Source organism: Papio anubis, chromosome 7 (genome assembly GCF_008728515.1).
Source record: "Papio anubis isolate 15944 chromosome 7, Panubis1.0, whole genome shotgun sequence".
Classification (NCBI taxonomy): Eukaryota; Metazoa; Chordata; class Mammalia; order Primates; family Cercopithecidae; genus Papio; species Papio anubis.
The window spans coordinates 151,241,527-151,262,616 of NC_044982.1; the positions used below are offsets into that span (position 1 = coordinate 151,241,527).

The following is a 21,090-nucleotide window of genomic DNA, read 5'->3' on the forward strand; positions in this document are numbered from 1 at the left end:
CGGCTTTAGCGGCATGATCAGGGCTGTTTATTTATTTTCAAATAGTGTATAGCTCTTTCTTCTGCTGCTTGTTATCCTGCTCTGACCTAAGTAACCTTGTCAAGCCACCTCCCAGGTTGCCCAGATCGCCACAACCAGCAGACTAATCATTCTGAATGATAAGAAGGAGCATGATTTTTTTTAGTGATCAGTATGTCAGTATCCATCTTGGCTCCCCAGAAGCACTCTTGTGTGTGTGTGTGTGTATGTGTGTTACAGCTACTAGGTTTAGAGAGGAGGCTGCTGAATGGCGCTATGCTTTATTGTATTTTCTGCTCTGCAACTCAGTTCAGAATCATCCCCTGTGTTTCTACTATAGAGAACCACACAGCACTCACTGTAAAATCATTATCCATTAATTTCCTCAAATTGAGCTCATGAATTAAGCAAAGATTTGTGACTTGTATAGCTGGCTATAACCATCTGGGAAGAAAACAATTTACTCCTCAAACTGTACATAGTGTAAAGACATGACTGTCAGGAGTATTGAGAATTTTCGGTTCACATACAGCAAGTTAACTAACACAACGTCCTGAGAGTTGTCCACATTGCAATAACAAAGGTAAGAATAATAATAAAATTCAGAAAAGTACCAAATAATTCTACTAGAAAAACAACTACTACCAAAATCTATGAACAGAGAGTTCATGGACAAATGTTAATATAGACCTTCACCAGTCATTAAAGAGGAATAAATATCAACATTATTAAAATATAATTTTTCACCTATCAAAAATGCAGCATTTAAAAATCACAGGTGATACTCTGTAGTGGTGAAATTTTGGTGATTTGGGTTTTCTTATACTCTCCTGCTGCTAATGAGAAAATACATTGACATGATCTTTCTGGAAAGTTAAAAGAATTCCCGTGAGCACCACCATATTCTAAGGCAATTCTTAAACTTTAATTTGTATTAGAATCACCTGGGGATCTTTTTAAAACACTCATGTTCTGATTGAATAAGTAAGTCCAGGTGAGGACTGTGTCTTAATTTCCAACAAGCTTAAAGGCAGTGGGAATGCTGCAGGTTCAGAAACCACATTTAAATTGAAAGTACTAGGAGGCTCCCCAGCAGTTTCCCCAAAGGGGCTTGTACTATGGAAGTGGATGTGGAAGGCAGGCAACAGCACACAAGTGGTAACCAGGGTATAAGACAGTGAGAGAAAAGGTTGACCCAAAGTACAGCCAATGCCTTAAGCCTAGAGCTTTCCTAAGAAGTTGGTGAGTTCTATTTTGGATGTGATATTTGGAAGAAACCAATGATGTAATCTTAAGGAAATTTGTAAAAGGCAGTGGGACATGCACATATAGAGCATCAAAGAATGTTTAGAGTAGAGGCATATTAGGCTGAACCATATGAGACTGCCTAGAGTCAACCACTTTTAACCTACAAAAATGGCCATTTCATATGGTTCAACCTGTTAAATTTGAAGATTGGTTTAATGGGAATGATAATTGGACATATGAAGGTACATGAGACTAGCAAAGCTAAGCGTGAAGACTGAAGTTGGGAAATGTCCACATTTAGGGGATAAGCAGAGAAGGTGAAATAAAGGAGTCTGTGTTGGTTTGTTAGGATTGTCATAATGAAGTACTGCAGACTGGGTAGATTATAATAAAAATCTATTTCTCACAGTTCTGGAGGCTGCAAGTCTGAGATCAAGGTGTCAGCAGAGACGGTTTCTTCTGAGGCCTCTCTCCTTGGCAGGTAGATGGCTGTCTTCTCCCTGAGTCTTCACATGGTCTTCCTTCTCTACATGTCTATGCCCTAATTTCCCCTTCTTATAAGGACACCAGCAATATTGCATTAGGGCCCCCTCTGATAATCTCATTTTAATTGAATTCCTCTTTAAAGACCTGATCTCCAAATGTAGTCACATTCTAAACTACTGGGGGTTAGGACTTCAATATATGATTTTGGGGGGCAACACAATTCAGCCCGTAACAGAGACCAATAGGGAATTTTTAAAAAGATACAAAGAGCCAGCACTGCATTCTCAGTGTCTGGAAGAAACAGAGTCTCAGCAGTGAGTGCCAGAAACAAGAACGCAATGTGAAGATGATAGATGAGTTGTTGGAAGGGGCCAATGGACTCGAGATTTGAAGGTCTTTGCTGACATTTGGAAAAGCCGTTTGAGTGATAAAATTGGCTGTGGACTCAGTCAGAATAGGAAGGGAAAGAGGTGAAGACATCATAAGAATATTAAAGAGGCCAGTTGAACCAAATAAAACAAACATAAATTTATGGCACTTCTTGGTCCAGCCCCTCTATGAACTGAGAAACTTCATTTCTCTTCCACTGAGGGACTTCTTCACTTCCCTAGAAAGAAGCCCAACTTTCATTACCTTAAACAATGTGTAGTCCTATTTCCTGTCACCATGTCTATACTACCATTCCTGGTGCCTTTAGGATAGCATATACATTGTGAGTATACACAGTGAATCATTGACAATTCACCCCTCTCTGGTAGATGGAGTTTACTAAGGACCAACTTCAGAGAGAGGAAGGAAAATGGCTCTCTTTTATCTCAAAACATATCTGGGAATGAAAGTTAGCAGTGAGTCATTCAAATAACTTATATGACTGTCTTAATCTGTTTGGGTGGCCATAACAAAATACCATAGACTGGTTGAATCAACAGATATTTATTTCTCACAGTTCTGGAAGCTGGAAGTCTGTGATCAGGATGCTGGCACAGCTAAGTTCTTGTTAAAGATACTCTTTCTGATTTGCAGATGGCCATTTTCTCCTTGTGGCCTCACATGGCAAAGAGCAGAAAAGGAGACAAGCTCTCTAGTGTCTCTTCTTATAAGGTAACTAATCCCATTCATGAGGGTTCCATCCTCATGACCTAATAACCTCCCAAAGGCCTCAACTCCTAATGCCACCACACTGGGGGGTAGGTCTTAACATATGAATTTTAGGGAGACACAAACATTCATTCCATAGGAGTGACATCACTTACATAACAGCATATGCCACACCCCACTCTGGCAGAGAAGATGCAGTTTTGATTTTCTATAGAAGTTTTATCTGTCCTCATTACCTTCATACCAATAGATAGCATGGAAAAGGAAGTAAACGTAATCCAAATAAAAATATTTTAGTTTAAACATTCAGCTCACTGATAATTCACTCTCCATCAGGATTGTCTTAAGTATTCTCTTTTAGAAATGTAGCCACTTGTAGATTTTGATACCTTCTCCCTTCTCTTATTAAAATGATATTTGGGTGTATGTTGGAGGCAGGGGCTTACCAGGTCTTTGTGGCAGGGGTTGGAAGGAGCCCTCAGACCTGACAGTGACTCTAGCCTCTCTGGTCTCTGCTATCATGTCTCTTTCTCACCTGGTTGCTACTTTCTCTGAAGGCATTCAGGTCTGAAGTCAGTAGCTGGTGTATGGCTCATTGAAGAGTTAATGTATGGCTCATTCCCACCTGACTGTGGCCTGGAGGTGACCCCTGATTCACCTTGACCCTTAATGTTGACTGGACACAGGTGTCCCGCACTTAACCTCTGCTTTGGTTTACTTCCCCAGAGCAAACAACATGGTAGGCCACTGGATCTCAGCCTTCTCAACTAGAATATGAATTCGGCAAAGGCAGAATTTTTCCAGTAGATTTTACTCACTGCTCTATTCCCAGTGCCTACAACAGTCTCTAATGCATAGCTGGCGTGCAATAAATATTTGTGGGTAGATGAATGTGCCAGGATTGGTTCTTGCCATGCTATTTCTTTCTCTCACTCTCTTTCTCTCTTCTTCTTCTCACCTAGTTCAAGTTTTTGTCAAGACTGCAAACATTTTTATTTGAATGTGAGAACCTGGATGTTAATTCTTTTTTTCACTGTGCATCACTTCTCTAATGAGTCTTAATGCTTCCTCTTTCCACCCTTACCCAGACACAGAGTTTCCTCAGCCTATGGAGCCTTTCATTTCACCAGCAGGAGCGAAGGCATAAGGAGCAAATGAAGTTACTTTTCACATCAGAAAATTTGCTGGGACCCTGCCTCTGCTCTTACTTCTAGGGAGCAGGCCGGCCTGCCACAGGCCCATTCACCGTAAGTCACAGTTGCTTGTAACTAGTGACTAAGCCCACTGGGTCCTGGGAGTTAGCTCAGCCAGCCCATTCAAATAAAGTACTCTGGAATATATTGTTTGGATTTTATCAGTAGTAAAGATGATCTTTCAGGACTCCATTAGCTCACTGCTGATTTGTTTCTTGATTAGTTCAGAATCTAGGCACGAAAGAGAAGAGTCATTTACTGTTGTGCCTCAGAAACCCACAAAACTTGAATTTCCTCCTCAACCTCGAAATACAAATGCATACTTCATCATTAGATAATGAAAAATCCAAAGTGTGCATAGTACAGATGAAATAAATGCCTAGGTTGAACCATTTATCATGTCGCAAAGTATAGGCAATAACAGGGCTCCAGCATCCCACTGCTGTCCAGCCTCATCCATTTGTGTGCTTCTTGGCCAGGGCCACTTACAGCTTGCCCAGATTTTGTAAAGAAACAAATTTCAAGAACTTTTTTGTTAAATAGTTGTATTTTTTTTTTTAAAGATCAGCATTATAAAGTTCTTCACTGGCTAGTAGTAATGTAATGAAAGTTGGGAAACAGAGAAGCTTACTTAGTTCACATCCTAGGCGTTTCTCTGTGCTCCATTGCTGTGGCTGCAAATGGAAAAAGTGGACTAGATGAGCTCTAACATTCTGTTCTACAATTTTTCTAGACAGTTTGTCCTTAAGAAAATAGTCTCAGCTAGAGGGAAAAACTTTCATAAAGTCACCTCTAAATTAAAGGCACTTCTAAACACTATTTTTCTAATCTAAGTAAGATTACCATCGCATTCCTTCAGAGATATTATTTGCAAACCGGTTCTGAGTGGTAACTTTTTGCTTCCAGAATGCATTTTAAACAGTGATGCTTTTTAAAAAGGGAGTTTTGGCCAGAGTCGTTGATGCCAGGATAGTTTAATTAGTTACACATTTGCCTCCTATCCAGGTCCAATAAATATGCATTCATCAGCACAGCTGCATCACAGCATGCACATTTAAATTAAAGAGGCTTCCTCAGAGGCTGGGGCAATCCTGGCATCTCTTCCCTTTGCCAGAACCCACATCAAATCCTGAATCAGTTGTCTCCTTAGAATAATTTCATAGGTGTGTTCTTGTGACAGTCACAAACATGTTGCCAGTTTTGATTTTCATATTGCTGCCTAACAACCTAGGGATTGTTTTATAACTATAATAACAGCACCTAGTTTTTTAAACAATTTTGTTTTGTTTTGTTTTTCTCTCCATCTTAAATGATATACCTCAACGGAATTTGGTAGAAGAGATTCAAGAACAATTGCCCCATGCTTTTATGTTCACTACTGCTTTTCTAGAAGAAAACATCATTAATTGAAAGTGAAATTAAGCCCCAAAGATACATTTTTGTACATAAAGATTCAAATGTAAGTTATCTCAGCTAATAGACATCAGAATGAACAGATATTTAAAATAAGATGCTATTTCTGGAGTGTTAACATTTTTAATGATGTAGATATTATTTTGTTCCCAATCAGAAATTCCTAGCTAACAGGGAAAAGGAATATTGTTATGTCAGTTCTGACCGAGGCTGTGTCAGTCTCTGAACATTCATCCACAACTTGGACCTGACATAAGCAATGACGGATGAGCCAACTTGCTGTGTGCTCTCCCCTGCAGAGAGGGCGGGCTTCCTTCTTTTCCAGAGAGCCAGGGAGACAAGGATGGCAAGGAGATGGATGGGCACTCACAAGGCACCTGCAGGGGCACTGTATGTGTAACAAGCATCAGTAGCACCTGCCACCACATGGAACCAGGCCAGGAGGCATTAGGACCAGCACCAACTCCTGCTAGACTGGACTCCTCAGGGTGGAGCCAGAGCAGAAAAGACCTCGCTTAACCACCTGCCAGTCCCCTCCCATGGCATTAAGGTGGCAGCAAGTTACAATTGCCTCCATCCCTCAACAGTGTTTGCAGTGTGAGTAGGGCAGTCTCCACATCTCAAAGACAGCCATAGGATGAATGAAACAGAAAGGAATGGCACAGGGGAGGGATGAAGAAGTGAAGAGAGAGATAGAGAAGAAGATCTTAGTTTTTCCTCCTACTGTTCACTCCTTTAAATAATGAGAAGGTTAATGGTTTCTGCAGTCCTAAATACACCTATGCCTGCCAGGTTCCTGAAGGTTAATTGCTGCTGCTGGGGGAACTGCCCTAATTTGCACTGCCTTTTAATGACCTTCCTGTAGGCAAACACCAGAAGAGGCCTGCCTGCAGGTGTGCTGCATGCCTGAGAGACCCAAATCCCCCTTGGAAAATAATCAAAATGATCCTGAGTTATTGGAAAAGTTTATTAGTGATTGACAGTGATTGATATTCAGGGGCAAATGTTGCTAGACAATTTCACATTTTTATCTGTCTTATAGGCTTTTTTAGTGAAATTTTCAGTTATACAGCAACTGTTCTCTCCCTGTCACCTTGAAGTTTCTGTACTATCCACAATGTGTTCCTGTAATACAATTCATGCCTTTGAGAGGTTGACAAGGAAAGTGAATGGTGTAAAGCAGCCAAGTCCTGGGCCACAGTCACACTGTTTCCCTTTCCCCTGCTGACAGAGACTCCATGTTCAAATCCAGAAATTGAGATACACTGACACCTGTCTGAAACAGGAAATTCCAGGACAGGGAATTACCATAATTTTTTACAACACGCTACCTCCTAGTGACTCCAGAATTAAACTGACCTACATTCAGTCAGTTTTCTAACCTGAAAAGTGGATATTAAAAATGTATGCTTTGCCATTATTTGGATATAAAAGGTAGAAACTGTTACCATGCACAGGAGTTAGTTTAGCCACTCATTTTTCTGGTAACATCAGAGTAATTACTTGCTTTCCTTTAAAACAGTTCTCACCTACATGGCCCTCTCTCATATCTTTAGTCAGTTAACAATGAGACTCACACTCATACACTCATGTTCCCCACTCAAACTACTCATGGAAGGGGGTAGAAAAGCAGGCAGCCACCCCTGTGGTATGTACAAGGACAGGGGACAAGACCTCCCTCCACTAGTCATAATATGCTAGAAGGGCTGTCCTGGTTATCATTACAGCTTCATTTCTTTAGTTCTGGAGGGAATTTCTATCTTCTCTGCTTCCACTTTTATAAGACAATAAAATTAATAGCGGCCACATGTCTTATTTGTTAACTGTGTAAGTGTAGCGTGGCAAAATACACACAGAAATACAGCAACAGGTTTACTGTGGAAAGATATGTTGTTTTAGTCCCAGCTCTATCAGTGTGAATTTGGGTCAGGCACATTGTTTCCTTCTGCTCCATAAAATAGAATTAATACACTCTGCCCCACCCATGTTCCTGGGTGGTTGTGAAGGTCAAAGGAGATCATTTATAGAGGAATGCTGTGTAAACTATAGAGGCTCTCTCCATTCAATGTGTTATCATTATCAATTAATATCTTGGTGAAGATTAAGTAATAGCTTAGTTACATCAATTCTGAGACCTAGAAAAAAAAAAGTCTGGAATGAAGTGGGCAGTTCTAAGCTGAAGAATGCTGAGCGTGATGAGGAGAAAAGACTACAAATAAGGGGTAAGGCATCTAGAGTAGTCCCTCATTAGTAGTATTCATCAAATATGTATAATATGCCTTTTCCAGGCACATGGAGGGATTTCATTTCCCTGCCCAATTTAATGATAGTGTGGCCACATTATTTACTTTGCAATAAAATATAAGCTGAAGTACTGTTAATTAACAGGACACCTCCACCAACTTGGGTCTTGGACAGGTTATGATGTACAAAATATCTTTGCTAACTCACATTAGACACGGAGCATCAGTAAGAAATAACCTTTGTTGTGTTAAGTCACTGAGATACTAAGACTATTTGCTAGCTTTATTCTGCTGGAGTAGATCAAAAAATAAACTGTGCACTAAACATCTGCTTAGATTCACCCCTGTCTCTGCTGCATTTTATTTCCTGCTTTTTGATGGGAGAAATGTTGCTAATGGTTTTCCTGTGAATAATTTACATTTGATAGCAGTGATTCACAACTGGTCTAATCAGTAAGTTTTCTTTGGTTTATTTTACCAAAAAGCCAAGAGTAGATCCACTGTGGCTCAATTTTTAATTGGCTGAACATTTGGCAGTTTATCCTGATGCAAAACTGAGCGAACTTCTCTGTGCAGGAAAAGGCAACGTTGGGATCTAGCAAGTAACAAATAAATGCTAAACAAATTCTGGAGGGATGTTAATGGAGAAAGTCAAATCATGTTAGTTTTCGTGAAAAAGTTTGAAGCTTAAAGAAATGTCATAAAGGATGAAAAGGGTAGATTCAGTAGCCAGAAGAAGGAAGAAATTTTAGGAAGACTAAAGAGTAAATTTATAGCCACAAAAGGGCCCACCCTGGTCTTGACCATAGGCGGGAAAACTAACTGGAGGATATTTGAGGCCAGTGCCGTCAGATATCTTTGACTGTAATGAATAAAATCCAACTCTAATTTAAACAGAAAACAAAGTTTACTTGAAGGATAGTGAATAGCTGACAACATTGTAAAGAAATCTAAAGGAACAGTCTCAACAAGGATGAATCAAAGCAAAATTGGAAGTCCAGAGAGCAAGGAAAGATGGACAACCTCCTCAGGGATAATTGAGCTTCTGCCACTTTCTGGTTGCCACTTTCAGGCTTTCTGTTACTCTGCACTTGTCAAATTCCAGGGAAAAGGACTGAATCATAGACTTTGGCATAGGCTATAGCAGGGGCAAGACACCTTGATAGATAGTCCCAGTATATCATGCAATAGAACAAGCAGATTCCCCTGTACCCAAATTGAGATGATGTCACCCAGAGAAACAAATGTTGAGTAGTAAAAAAAAAAAAAAAGAAAGAAAGAAAGAAAAGAAAAGAAAAGAAAAAAGAAAGAAAGAAAGAAAAGGTACACCAAAACCAAGCAATTGAAATGTAGTCCTGCAGGGCAATTATATTTGGCTTACAAAATAGCTAGAAGATGTAGTAGGTAGAATGTACATAGAATTGGCATTCCCTAAATAATGTTTATAGAAGATTAACCTTACTCTTACATATAGGTTATAAAATGTTTAAAAAAGATACAAGCAGTAGATAAGTACACTACTAGACACCCATGTGACATAGTTATGGCCTCTAAAGTGCTGGCTTTTCAAGAGAAGAAGAGATTAACTTGAACCCTCTGAAAAATTGTTGTAGGTATCTTTGGACTTGGATTTGGGGGATTGAGAGAAAATGGAACTTAAGATGACTCTTGCTGCAGCAAGACAATCAAATTATGTAGAAAAGTTTAATACTGAGCAGATAGTGGTAATTAGAAATGATTCTCATTTAACGACTTTGAAGGCAACATACGAATTTCAAGATTCCTGCAAGTGATTAATCTTTTCTCTACATGATAAATTGAATTGAATTTCTATGTTTGGACTCAGTGAATGCTGATGGGCTCAAAAGTCTCCTTTTAAATCCATTTTTAAAAAATTCGTTGCCTCTCTTCCTTCTATTCATAACTGTAAGAAATGTTCCTCAGATTGTGGAGAGTTCTAAATGGATTGATTGCTCGTTTTAAATAGCTCTCTCATTTCCTTTGGGGAAGGAATTGTACTTTTAAGAAGGCCTGCTCTGAGGCATAATGCAAGATCATGATTCAGGGCTCCTCTTATATTTTCAAGCAGGAATATGAAATGAGACACCTACAGTACCTGAGGAGAGTTAGAATTTTTCTCAGAAGACAATAGACTTTGTTGTTTTATCTGAATTGGGCGTGTGAATGTGGGGTATGCGAATTCACATCCGGGAGCCTTCAAAGAAAGGGCAATGTAGGGAATGCTGAGAAGCATGAGAAATGAAGCACTAAAGGAGCAGAATATATCCTTCTAAGGAAAGAGGCTGTGACAGAGAGGAGGGGAGATTTAGGCTGACAGACAAGGAAGTGGGAGGATAGAAGTTTTCAAAGGTTAACAACTTAATGAATGTTAAATTTCCAAAAATAGAAAAAATAAGATGTATGTTCTCATTTAAGAACTCAACATTCAGAGTTAAGAATGTTATTTTACTTCAATAATACAACTCCTAACAGAGAAAAGAGCCTGCAATCTAAGTATCAGGGTTGAAATATACCTTCCCTTAGGAATCACAAGTTCAAAGTCCAGCTGGCTCTGTGGATATCCCTCCAGTCCCACTGAGGGACTAATTGAAGAATGGGCTGTGAGGAGATATCTTTATTGGGGTCTTTCAGAAGAAGATCTTCAGAACCAAAGTATTTTGTAGTTTGAATGGACTTAAAATGAGTCTCTGAGGTTCCAGACTCTAAAGAAATTCTAACTCTTGGGGAAGGTTTGGAAGGCTTTTTATTTATGTTTCCAAATAAAAAATGGTATCCAGCTGTTCTCCTGATTTGGTCTTTGCCAAAACCAGAAGAAGAAGAAAGGATCTTAAATCACAAAGACAGGATTGTTTAAACATAGGGAGATACTTGCTACTTTGGTTCAGTAGAAACACAAATTCTAAGGCAGAGCTTTGCCACTATCAGATGAAAGAGGACAAATTATGAAAAGTGTATGAGCCTCAATTTCCTCTTCTTTAGAAAAATGGTATTGTACTAGATTCTCATTCATGTCACTTATATAGTTAGTGGTAGAGTTGTGTCTGGAATCCAAGCTTCTGGATACCATCCACTCCCTTAACCCATTATCCATCTTCAACCTGTGCAATAAAAGGCTTGATACAAACTGAGGAAAGAGAGATGATAATTTGTTTGGAAAGAGCTGGTTAGAGCTGAGCATTTGAAGGGATGGGGTGCTTCCTTACTATCATGCCACATTGGGGAAATGTTTCAAGAAAACCTTAGGAATGCTAAAACTGGTACCTGACTTTCACCTAGAAAAGTTTAATGATGAATGAGTGGCTTCAGTTGCCTCTGTGAACACAGTGAAAATAAGCACACTGGATACAAGCTACCCTTTGATCAACAACAGGTAAGGGCACTTATTTCCTACAGTTTGCATACAGCAACAGGTCTTCAGTATTTGAAAACTTCCCACCCAATAGATGGAATAGACTAAAAGTCTCTGTAGAGGCAGGAGAAGCAGACCAGAAACAGGAGCCAGGTGTAGTTATTCAGAGGTACATCACCTATAACAAGGCACGATGCAGCATGAGGTCTCTGCCATGAATCTGAAAAGAACCCACAAAGTCTTTCATGAAACACAGAACCAGTACATTTCCCTGGGCCACACATAAGACCCCAAAGACATTAGAACTTGCTCTTCCGAACCTCTTCAAGGAGACCTACAAACCACTGCTCAAGGAAATAAGAGAGGACATAAACAAATAGAAAAACATTCTGTCCTCATGAATAGGAAGAATCAATATCATGAAAATGGCCATACTGCCCAAAGTAATTTATAGATTCAATGCTATTCCCATCAAACTACCATTGACATTCTTCACAGAATTAGAAAAAACTACTTTAAATTTCAAATGGAATCAAAAAGAGCACTTATAGCCAAGACTATCCTAAGCCAAAAGAACAAGGCTGGAGGCATCATACTGTATAACTTCAAACTATACTATGAGGCTACAGTAACCAAAACAGCATGGTACTGGTACCAAAACAGACAAATAGATCAATAGAACAGAACAGAGACCTCAGAAATAATACCACACATCTACAGCCATCTGATCTTTGACAAACCTGACAGAAACAAGCAATGGGGAAAAGATTCCCTATTTAATAAATGGTGTTGGGAAAACTGGCAAGCCATACGCAGAAAACTGAAACTGGACTCCTTCCTTATACCTTATACAAAAATTAACTCAAGATGGATTAAAGACTTAAATGTAAAACCCAAAACCATAAAAATCCTAGAAGACAACCTAGGCAATACCATTCAGGACATAGGCATGGGCAAAGACTTCATGACGAAAGCACCAAAAGCAATTGCAACAAAAGCCAAAAATGACAAATGGGATCTAATTAAACTAAAGAGTTTCTGCACAGCAGAAGAAACTAGCATCAGAGTGAACAGACAACCCACTGAATGGGAGGAAATTTTTACAATATACCCATCTGACAAAGGTCTAATATCCAGAACCTACAAGGAACTTAAACAAATTTATAAGAAAAAAACAACCCCATCAAAAAGTGGGCAAAGGATATGGACAGACACTTCTCAAAATAAGACATTTCTGTGGCCAACAAACATATGGAAAAAAAGGTCATCATCAGTGATCTTTAAAGAAATGCAAATCAAAACCACAATGAGATACCATGTCACACCAGTCAGAATGGTGATTATTAAAAAGTCAAGAACAATAGATGCTGGTGAGGCTGTGAAGAATTAGAAACACTTTGGCACTGTTGATGGGAATGTAGATTGGTTCAACCATTGTGGAGGACAGTGTGGTGATTCCTCAGGGATCTAGAATCAGAAATACCATTTGACCCAGAAATCCCATTACTGGGTATATACCCAAAGGAATATAAATCATTCTACTATAAAGACACATGCACGTGTATGTTTATTGCAGCTGTATTTACAATAGCAAAGACATGGCAACCCAGACCATCAATGACAGACTGAAAAAAGAAAATGTGGTACACATATACCATGGAATACTATGCAGCCGTAAAAAGAATGAGATCATGTCCTTTGCAGGGACATAGATGAATCTAGATGCCATCATCCTCAGCAAACTAACACAGGAACAGAAAACCAAACATCACATGTTGTCACTCTTAAGTTTGAGTTGAACAATGAGAATACATGGACACAGGGAGGTGAACAACACACTGAGGCCTGTCATGGGGTGCGGAGCAAGGGGAGGGAGAACATTAGGACAAACACCTAATGCATGCAGGGCTTGAAACCTAGATGACGAGTTGATAGGTAAAGCAAACCACCATGGCAAATGTATACCTATGTAACAAATCTGCATGTTCTGTACATGTACCCCAGAACTTAAAGTAAAAATTTTTTAAAGCAATATTTTTTTAAAAAAAGAAATAGCTCTTCCCTTCTCATTATACCTTTCTTATACCCAACTTTTAAGAAGCCAGAAATTTTAGTAGTATCTGAAAGTTAGAAAGTAGGAAAAGTGAAGAAAGAAAAATAAGTGGGGAAGGAAAGGAGGGAAGGAGGGATAGAAGAAAAGAAACTTAGCGTAGTCCCTTTCCCTACCATAAACTTCTTTTTTTTTTCCCTTTCCTTTTTTTTTTTTTTTTGTTTTTTGTTTTTTGATTTTTGTTTTTTAGACAGAGTCTTGCTCTGTTGCCCAGGCTGGAGTGCAGTGGCTGTAATCTCTGCCCACTGCAACCTCTGCCTCCCTGGTTCAAGTGATTCTCCTGCTCAGCCTCCTGAGTAACTGGGACTATAGGCGTGCACCACCACACCCAGTTAATTTTTGTATTTTTAGTAGAGACAGGGTTTTGCCATGTTGGCCAGGCTGGTCTTGAACTCCTGACCTCAGGTGAGCCACCTACTTCAGCTTCCCAAAGTGCTGGGATTACAGGCATGAACCACCACCCCCCACGCCTACCATAAATTTCTAAATATGGGTCAAGCCTGAGGTGCTGAGCCACAGTGGGGAAGGGAGAAGTCTGAGATTGGATGAGAGATTACAATTTTGATCTTAGGCTCAAGTGGACTTAAAATACTTTTTAAAGAGGCGGGTAGAGTATTGTTCAGCAATGACTCACGCCCCTTTAACTCTGGAGGAGTATGCTGCCTTGCTTATTTAAGCATTGGGTTGGAAGTGAGTATGTGAACATTCCAAGCCCAGGCCTGCAGTTGAAAGCATGAGTGTTTTCTGTCACCCTCTGGAAATTCCTGACTTCACTAAGAGAAGAACATGCCCCAGAAAGACTGCCCCTCCAGCTGGGACCTCATAATGAGACAAATGGAGTAGAGCTATATCTTAGTTAGTTTGGCCTGCAATAACAAAATAGCTTAGACTGGGTGGTTTATAAACAATGGAAATGTAGTTCTCGCTTTTCTAGAGGCTTGAAATCTGGGATCAGGGTGCCCTTATAGTCAGGGTCCTCTTCCAGGTGGCAAACTGTCATCTTCTCATTGTATCCTCACATGGGCAAAAGAGGGTGAGCTCTTTAGGGTCCCCTTTACTCATTCATGAAGGCGCCACCTTCATGACCTAATTGCCTCCCAAAGGCCTCACCTCTTAATAGCACCACATTGAAGGTTAGGCTTTCAACATCTGAGTAGGGGAGGGGGTGACACAAACATTCAGTCCCTTGCAAACTACTACAGGCAACCTGAACAACTGCAGCCTGATGCAGAGCCACTCAGCCGAACCACTTGCCCATGAGCATGAGAAACAAAGCATATTGCCTGAGTTTGAGGATGGTTGTTGTACATCATTATTGTAGCAATAGCTGACTGAGATCAATAGTAATACATTCACATAGATTAAAAGTCAAGGAGACTAAAAAGATATTCAGTGAAAAGTTTCCCTCCCTCTACAGTTATTCCAGCCAATAACTTCTCCTTCCCATCAGCAAATATTTGTATTTCTTCCTTGGTGATATTCCAAGTGATATTTAGTGCATACATAATTAAATATGAATATATATGCTTTCTTTTTTATTACATATAGTTTATGGTATTCACTCTCCTGCTCTTTTTCCCCTTTAGTATTTTATGTCACTATATAAAGAACATCATTTTTTGCTACAACATGGCGTCCATTATATTAATGTATGGATGTTAGTTTCTAATACAGTACCTGAAAAAGATCAAAAAAGGTTAGGAGATTTTCCCAACATATCATCCAGAAGTAGTCATGGAGAAATGATGGGATGTGACTGAAAAGCTGTATCAGGAGAGGATAAAACTGTTTCCTGCCTTGAACCCTACCGAGCCTAGACCATTCAATAAGCCAGTTGCTGTTGGGATTAAAAGTTAATACATATCAGTCACTTAGAAAAGTGTCTGGCATGTATTAAGTGCTCAGTATATATTTAGTATTATAATTACCATTTTCATAATCTGCACCCTTCCTTCTCAGGTTCACCCCAATCAATATATTGGAAACCTCTGAGGTGGCATCATTGGCCTCTTTCAATCCCCCCACTGACCCAATTTTTTTATAGTTCTTATTCCCCTTGACTTCTCTGCAACTTTGAATATGATTTTCCCCTCCTTCCCCTCTGTCCAGCTTTGGCTGAACTGACCTCACACTATCAAAGTTTCAAGGATTCTTCTTTCACCCTTCTGAGAACTCCTAGGCTGTGTCCTCATCCCTTCTCATTGTCAATGTTTCACATTGGACCAGCACCATGTAGATTTTGGAGTCAGAGAGATTGGTTCAAATCTGAGGAATATATTAATTCTTATGCAATCTGGGACCTTGCTGAGCATCATTTTTTTCTAACACATAAAATGGAGGGAATTACCCATAGTCCACAAGATTTTTGTGAGGTTTAAATGAGATAAAATAGATAATGTGCATAGCACGTAGTAGCTTCACAATAAATGTTATCTCCCTTAACTGCATTTTTTTTATCCTCCCTTTCCTTACCGAGAGTTTTTGTCATTTCCATGGTTTCACTTGCTATCTCTATGTAAGCGATCCCCACATCTCTATATATCACCTCATTCCTATTTTACAGACAAGTAAACAAAGTTTCACCTTTTTCTCTGTCCACGGACCTGTTAGACATCACAAAGAAATGTCATTGGCCTCTCCATTGCAACAGATCCAAACCAGTCTTTCTTCGCCCACTGATTCCCAATTATTCTCACCCCTTGTCCCTCTCATTTCTGTGAATGATGCTAGTTACCCATTCTTCAAACCTCACAGTCCTCTTCAATTCTTTCCTCTCCCATTGCTCATCTTTCCATTCATTTGCCAAGCCCACACCTTCACAATGATTCTTACGAAATCAAAGGTCTTCAGAGCTGGGAGAAATTTTCATGCTCACACAGGAAACCATCTCCATTCCACAGATGAAGCAAACTGAGATCTGTAGGAATAAGGGGAGGTTTAATTGGAAGAGAGGTTGGACCAACATCTAAGTCCTCTGACATGCAGGACAGTGTTCTTTCCATGACACCTCACTGATAGACTTCTTTCTCAACATTTCTGCTGCCTTCCCTGTGGTGCAAGCCATCACTATGCCTGTTCCTTTATGACAGCAGCCTTCTACCTCTCCTCCTGGTCTCGGTTCATTTACTCTTCCTGACTAATCTCATGACAGCACAGCTCTTCCACCATTAGGCAGGAGTATGGTGTCTGCTCTGGTGCCCACAGTGTAGACCTACAGGACTGTTTTTCATGCTTGGCCTTTTATGTAATCACCTTCACGGCTTCAGCCATATTCATATTCACATACATTTTAACATTTATGTAATGGTTTTCTCAACTGAGCTTTACATGGACTCACTTTTTTCTACTTAACTTCATTCTTAGCAATCATCATCTGTGAAATCATGAGTTGGGATCACTAGTATATTTGTGAATGTATGTTGAAATATATACCACCATTAAAATTAAAAGATGCTTTCCTGTTTGGCACCTAAAAGCATGTCAAGGACCACATTACAGAGACACTAAACCAGCAAATGAGTGAATATTCAAGGATGACAGTATTTGGTGTGAAGAAAATTTTCGAACAATTAGAATATTCTGAAAATGAGGTGCTAAGTTTCACTAGAGATATGCAAACCAAGATTGGTCAACAAGGGATGTTGTAGAGGAAATATATCCATTAGAAACTTAGACGATCTTGAAGGTTTTGACTAACTCTCAGAGTCCATGATTTTAGAGTCTAACCCAGTAGTTTTTAGTTTGCTACTATCAAATTAATGTTTTGTAGAATCCATTTTAACTCATCTTTCTTTCATGAAAAAAACTGTAGTTGCTTCCTATTGTCTTCTAAATAGTGTACGTTAGGAAATGAGTGACTCACTTCTTCCTTTTAACTTACTAAAGTTTCTAATAAATAAAACCGTCTTGTTTATTTAATCAACTTCTTATAACTTTCACTCCTCCAGGCTTTAATTTTAGTTTCCCTCTAGAAAAAAAAGACACTTTCAACCCCAAGTCTAAGGTTATTCCCTGAGTGGGAACTCCATTGGAACTAATGGAAGGCATGAGTGTTTTAATTCTTTTGGAGTTATGAACATTTACCTGGTACTAGATCACAGAATAAAGCCTGGGGTACTCTCATTCTTTAATTTCTATTCTGTTTTTACTTCCCATTTATTTTAAAAATAAAAACTTTAACATTCTCAAAAAAGTGAGAAGACTCTAGACTACTAATCTCTCTCTCTTTCTGAAGAAAAGAAAGAGAATTTATAGCTTTTAATGGTTGTGAAAACCAGGAAATAATAGAGAAATCATGCATTCTGCAGGAATTCTCCTGAGTGTATTAAATTAAGCTGACAGCGTTGATATCGCTATTCATGTTGAAATAATTAGCAATTCTAAGGCTATTAATGGTGTATTGTATCACTGTTTTAGAATTGGTAGGATGAATGCAAAAACCTTTTGGTGACTTTTGCTCCTACTAAAATTTAATTAGCCTTAGTTACTGACCTCATGTTTTATGTAACAGTACACTCCAAAATGATCTCATAAAGAATTGAAGTTTTGGAAGAAAGTCATTCTTGCTTTAAAAACTAGCATCACATAAAAGTTCTCTGAGTGTTTTTTAACTACTTTTGCAAAGTATTCTTATAATTGCTAACATTACCTATGGGACTGACTGACTTTGCATTTAATTGAAGTAAAAATGCATCCCTTTGACAAGGTCACTTTTTAAAGTGGAGCTGCACTACTTTGCATTACGGTTCTGATTTTTTTCATTCTAAATTAACTATGATCTATAAAATTATCGATAAAGAATAATACCTTGGCCATCAAATATTAATAATGATTACAAGAGAGGAAAACTACCTTTAATGCACATAAAATTTATGGTTGGTAATGATCTCTACTAAATCTGCAAGACTGGGTCTGTACAGCGAAGAGTAGGCATGTAACAGGGCTCAATGGAAGGATCTAAGTCAGATCTTGCTCCCTAAGAGATTTGAGACTATGAAGTCTAACCTAGCTGAAATTAAACCAACCCTTAAAAACAAAACAAAACAGGAAGTACCACAAATGGTATGGCGGAGGTGGTGCCATTGAGGGTAGATGAGAAGTTAGCCCACCAAGAATTCCATGTGGCTTAAAGAGTTTTTTAAAAATACCTTATTATTGCATGTTGCTCTGAAAGCACATTATGGTAATGACTATTTTGTATTACTAGCTAATCATTTTTGACAATTTCATAGATATTGGACTTTCTGCTCCTTCAGAAAGTTGCTACTAAATGTACCCTCCCAATTCCGAGAAAAAGGAAAAGTATGTTATAATCTTCCTTCTGGTAGGTCAGTTGGCCCAGAAGCTTACACTAAACTTCCTTTTGGTTCATGCTGGGCAAATGATGCACAAGAGCTCAATATGTTCAGAGTACAACGTTTGAGCTACGTGTGGTTCTTTAAGACTTATTTCAGGATACAAGTTTATTATGCCAGGAGATGCAGGGCATATAGTAGTGGTGGGGCTCTCTTTGTTCAGAGTATTTGCAAATATCAGTTAAGGCAGGGATGGTATTCCAAGATGATTCACAAACTGACCATTGCAGTGTTAGCTTTAAGGAAAGAAGGAAGCAGCCTGGCGGGTTAGAAAGAGCATCAGACCAAGAGGTAAAAGAAAAAACAAACAAAATACTGGTTTTGAGATTCAACTACATGCAAGATGCAAACAAGAACAATCACCAAATTCCTATGAGTTTCCTCAGTCATAACATGAAGTTAATATATATTGACTCCCAAATCAAGTGACTTAATAGGTATAAAATATATTTGAAATCCCAGGAGCTATACATATATAAGTTGCTGCTATTACTAAAGGTAACTCAATTTTACCATGTAAGACCATGTTCCTCATGTGGGACTCCCTGAACCGGGACATGTGGCCTACACAGACATACCCTTCTGGTTCTATCCCATCTCCACACAGAAGAGAGAGTTGTAAGAATTCTGTATGTAGCCAAGTAATTTATTGTGCCCATGATTTATATCATATTACAATCAATCAACAAATTCATATTGACTACCTGCTCTGTGTGGAATGGTATGTTTAGTCTTGTGGAATTTCAAAAAAAATTAATGAAAAAAGATATATCATTGAATTGAAAGTACTGAGCAGACACATGAACAAGATAAAGAATGCTTAGAAAAAAATATCAAGCCAAATGAAGTTATGTAGGTGTTGGTAGATGACTAAACTGTATCAATAAAGGAGACATTGTTGAGGAAGAAACTTTTAAAAGGTCCTAGGCCTAGAATAGCAGAGTGCAAGGGGTAAAGGTATTTTCAGAGAAAAATAGTGGTATGGTACAGCAAGGACCTATTTCATGGCTTCCTTCAGTGGCCTGTTTAGTCTCGCAGTCATATATTCTCCCTTGCTTCTCCTCCGGACATTTGTCTAATAAATAACTATAGCTTTAGTACTGCAGAGATCAAATATATATCTGCTTTCTAGAACCATAAGTCCTAAAATAAAATTAAAGCAAAAACGGACACTTATTAGAAAGATTTTAGAATCTCCCACATATGTATATCCAGTAAGAGAGAGCTTCCTGGAAAAGATGGATTTTCATGTAGAGAGTTTAAAAGGACACACATGTGCATCCCTAGCTGTTCCTTTTTCTTTGCAGAAGTACAGCAAGGTTTTCCTTTCTCTTTTTATTATAGATACAACAGTACAGCACTAGAGGCTGAGAATGTGAGTGTTATATGCTGTGAGACTTGCTGAGTGACCTTAGGCAAGTCACTTATCCAGCCAAGTCTCAGTACTTCCACTCAAAATAAGAATTTCATATGTTCTTCATACAGCACATTGAATTCTCATGAGGAAAAAAAGATGAATTCATAAAGATGAATTATTTGCTGCTGTTAAGATTCTCTTTTAAAAAATTCAAAATATTTGTAAGAAAACTTTTCAGCCTTTGAGTACAAAATTTTCACAACACTTACTCTTTTCTATATTAACTGGAACTGAGCCATGAGAAAGTCCACTATGGATGAGAAAGGCTGAAAACGAGACTCAGCCCTTGTGAAACAGAAGACTCTCCCTAAGACATGCAATGCAATCCAACCAAGGAGGGGAGGATTACTCCACCTCATCATGGAGGGCTGCTCTCATGCTTTTATTGAAAATTTTCAACATCCTCTACTAACTATTCCTAAATGTACATATAAATTAGCTACTCAATGAGAATATTTAAAATTGCCTTCCAGATTGGTCATGGTGGTTCATGTCTGTAATCTGCACACTTTGGGAGGCTGAGGCGGGCGGATCACCTGAGGTCGGGAGTTTGAGACCAGCCTGGCCAACATGGCAAAATTTCGACTCTACTAAAAGTACAAAAACTGGCCAGGCATGGTGGCACATGCCTGTAACCCCAGCTACTCAAGAAGCTGAGGCAGGAGAATTTCTTGAACCCAGGAGGTGGAGGTTGCAGCGAGCCGACATCGTGTCACTGCACTCCAGCCTGGGTGACAGGATGAGACAGCCTAAAAACTAAATAAATAAAAATAAATAAAATAAAATTGCCTTCCAATTATATTTCTGGACTTTAGCCTCTCAAACTGTTCAAGAAGAACACATAGAATTCCTTCAAAGAAAAACTAACTTCTCTGAGGTCTTTCCCATAGACTGATCAGGAAAGGTGACTTCTTTAGTGAGAGTATGTCATACAGTGTAGCTCAAGGAACTGTGGAAGACGTTATCTGATCTGGAGGCCTACTTTTTTAAAAAGTAACATGCGAGTAAAAAATCATGAAGACTCAATATCCTCAACAATTCTACATGGGTTTTCAAAAATCAAAATGTACCTGTCATCAGTGTCATACAATGGAAGAAATGCTATTTTTTATTTTCTCACATGAATTTTAGATAACAACT

General features: G+C 38.9%; 1 long non-coding RNA gene across 1 annotated transcript in view; it reads right to left on the bottom strand.

Moving 5' to 3' along the window:
• LOC103885738 overlaps window positions 1-21,090 on the bottom strand; it is a 252,481-nt gene that overhangs the window by 128,820 nt on the left and 102,571 nt on the right. Inside the window, exon 2 of the long non-coding RNA XR_004185208.1 lies at window positions 16,012-16,096. This is a non-coding gene — a long non-coding RNA (uncharacterized LOC103885738). The remainder of the gene's footprint in view (window positions 1-16,011; window positions 16,097-21,090) is intronic.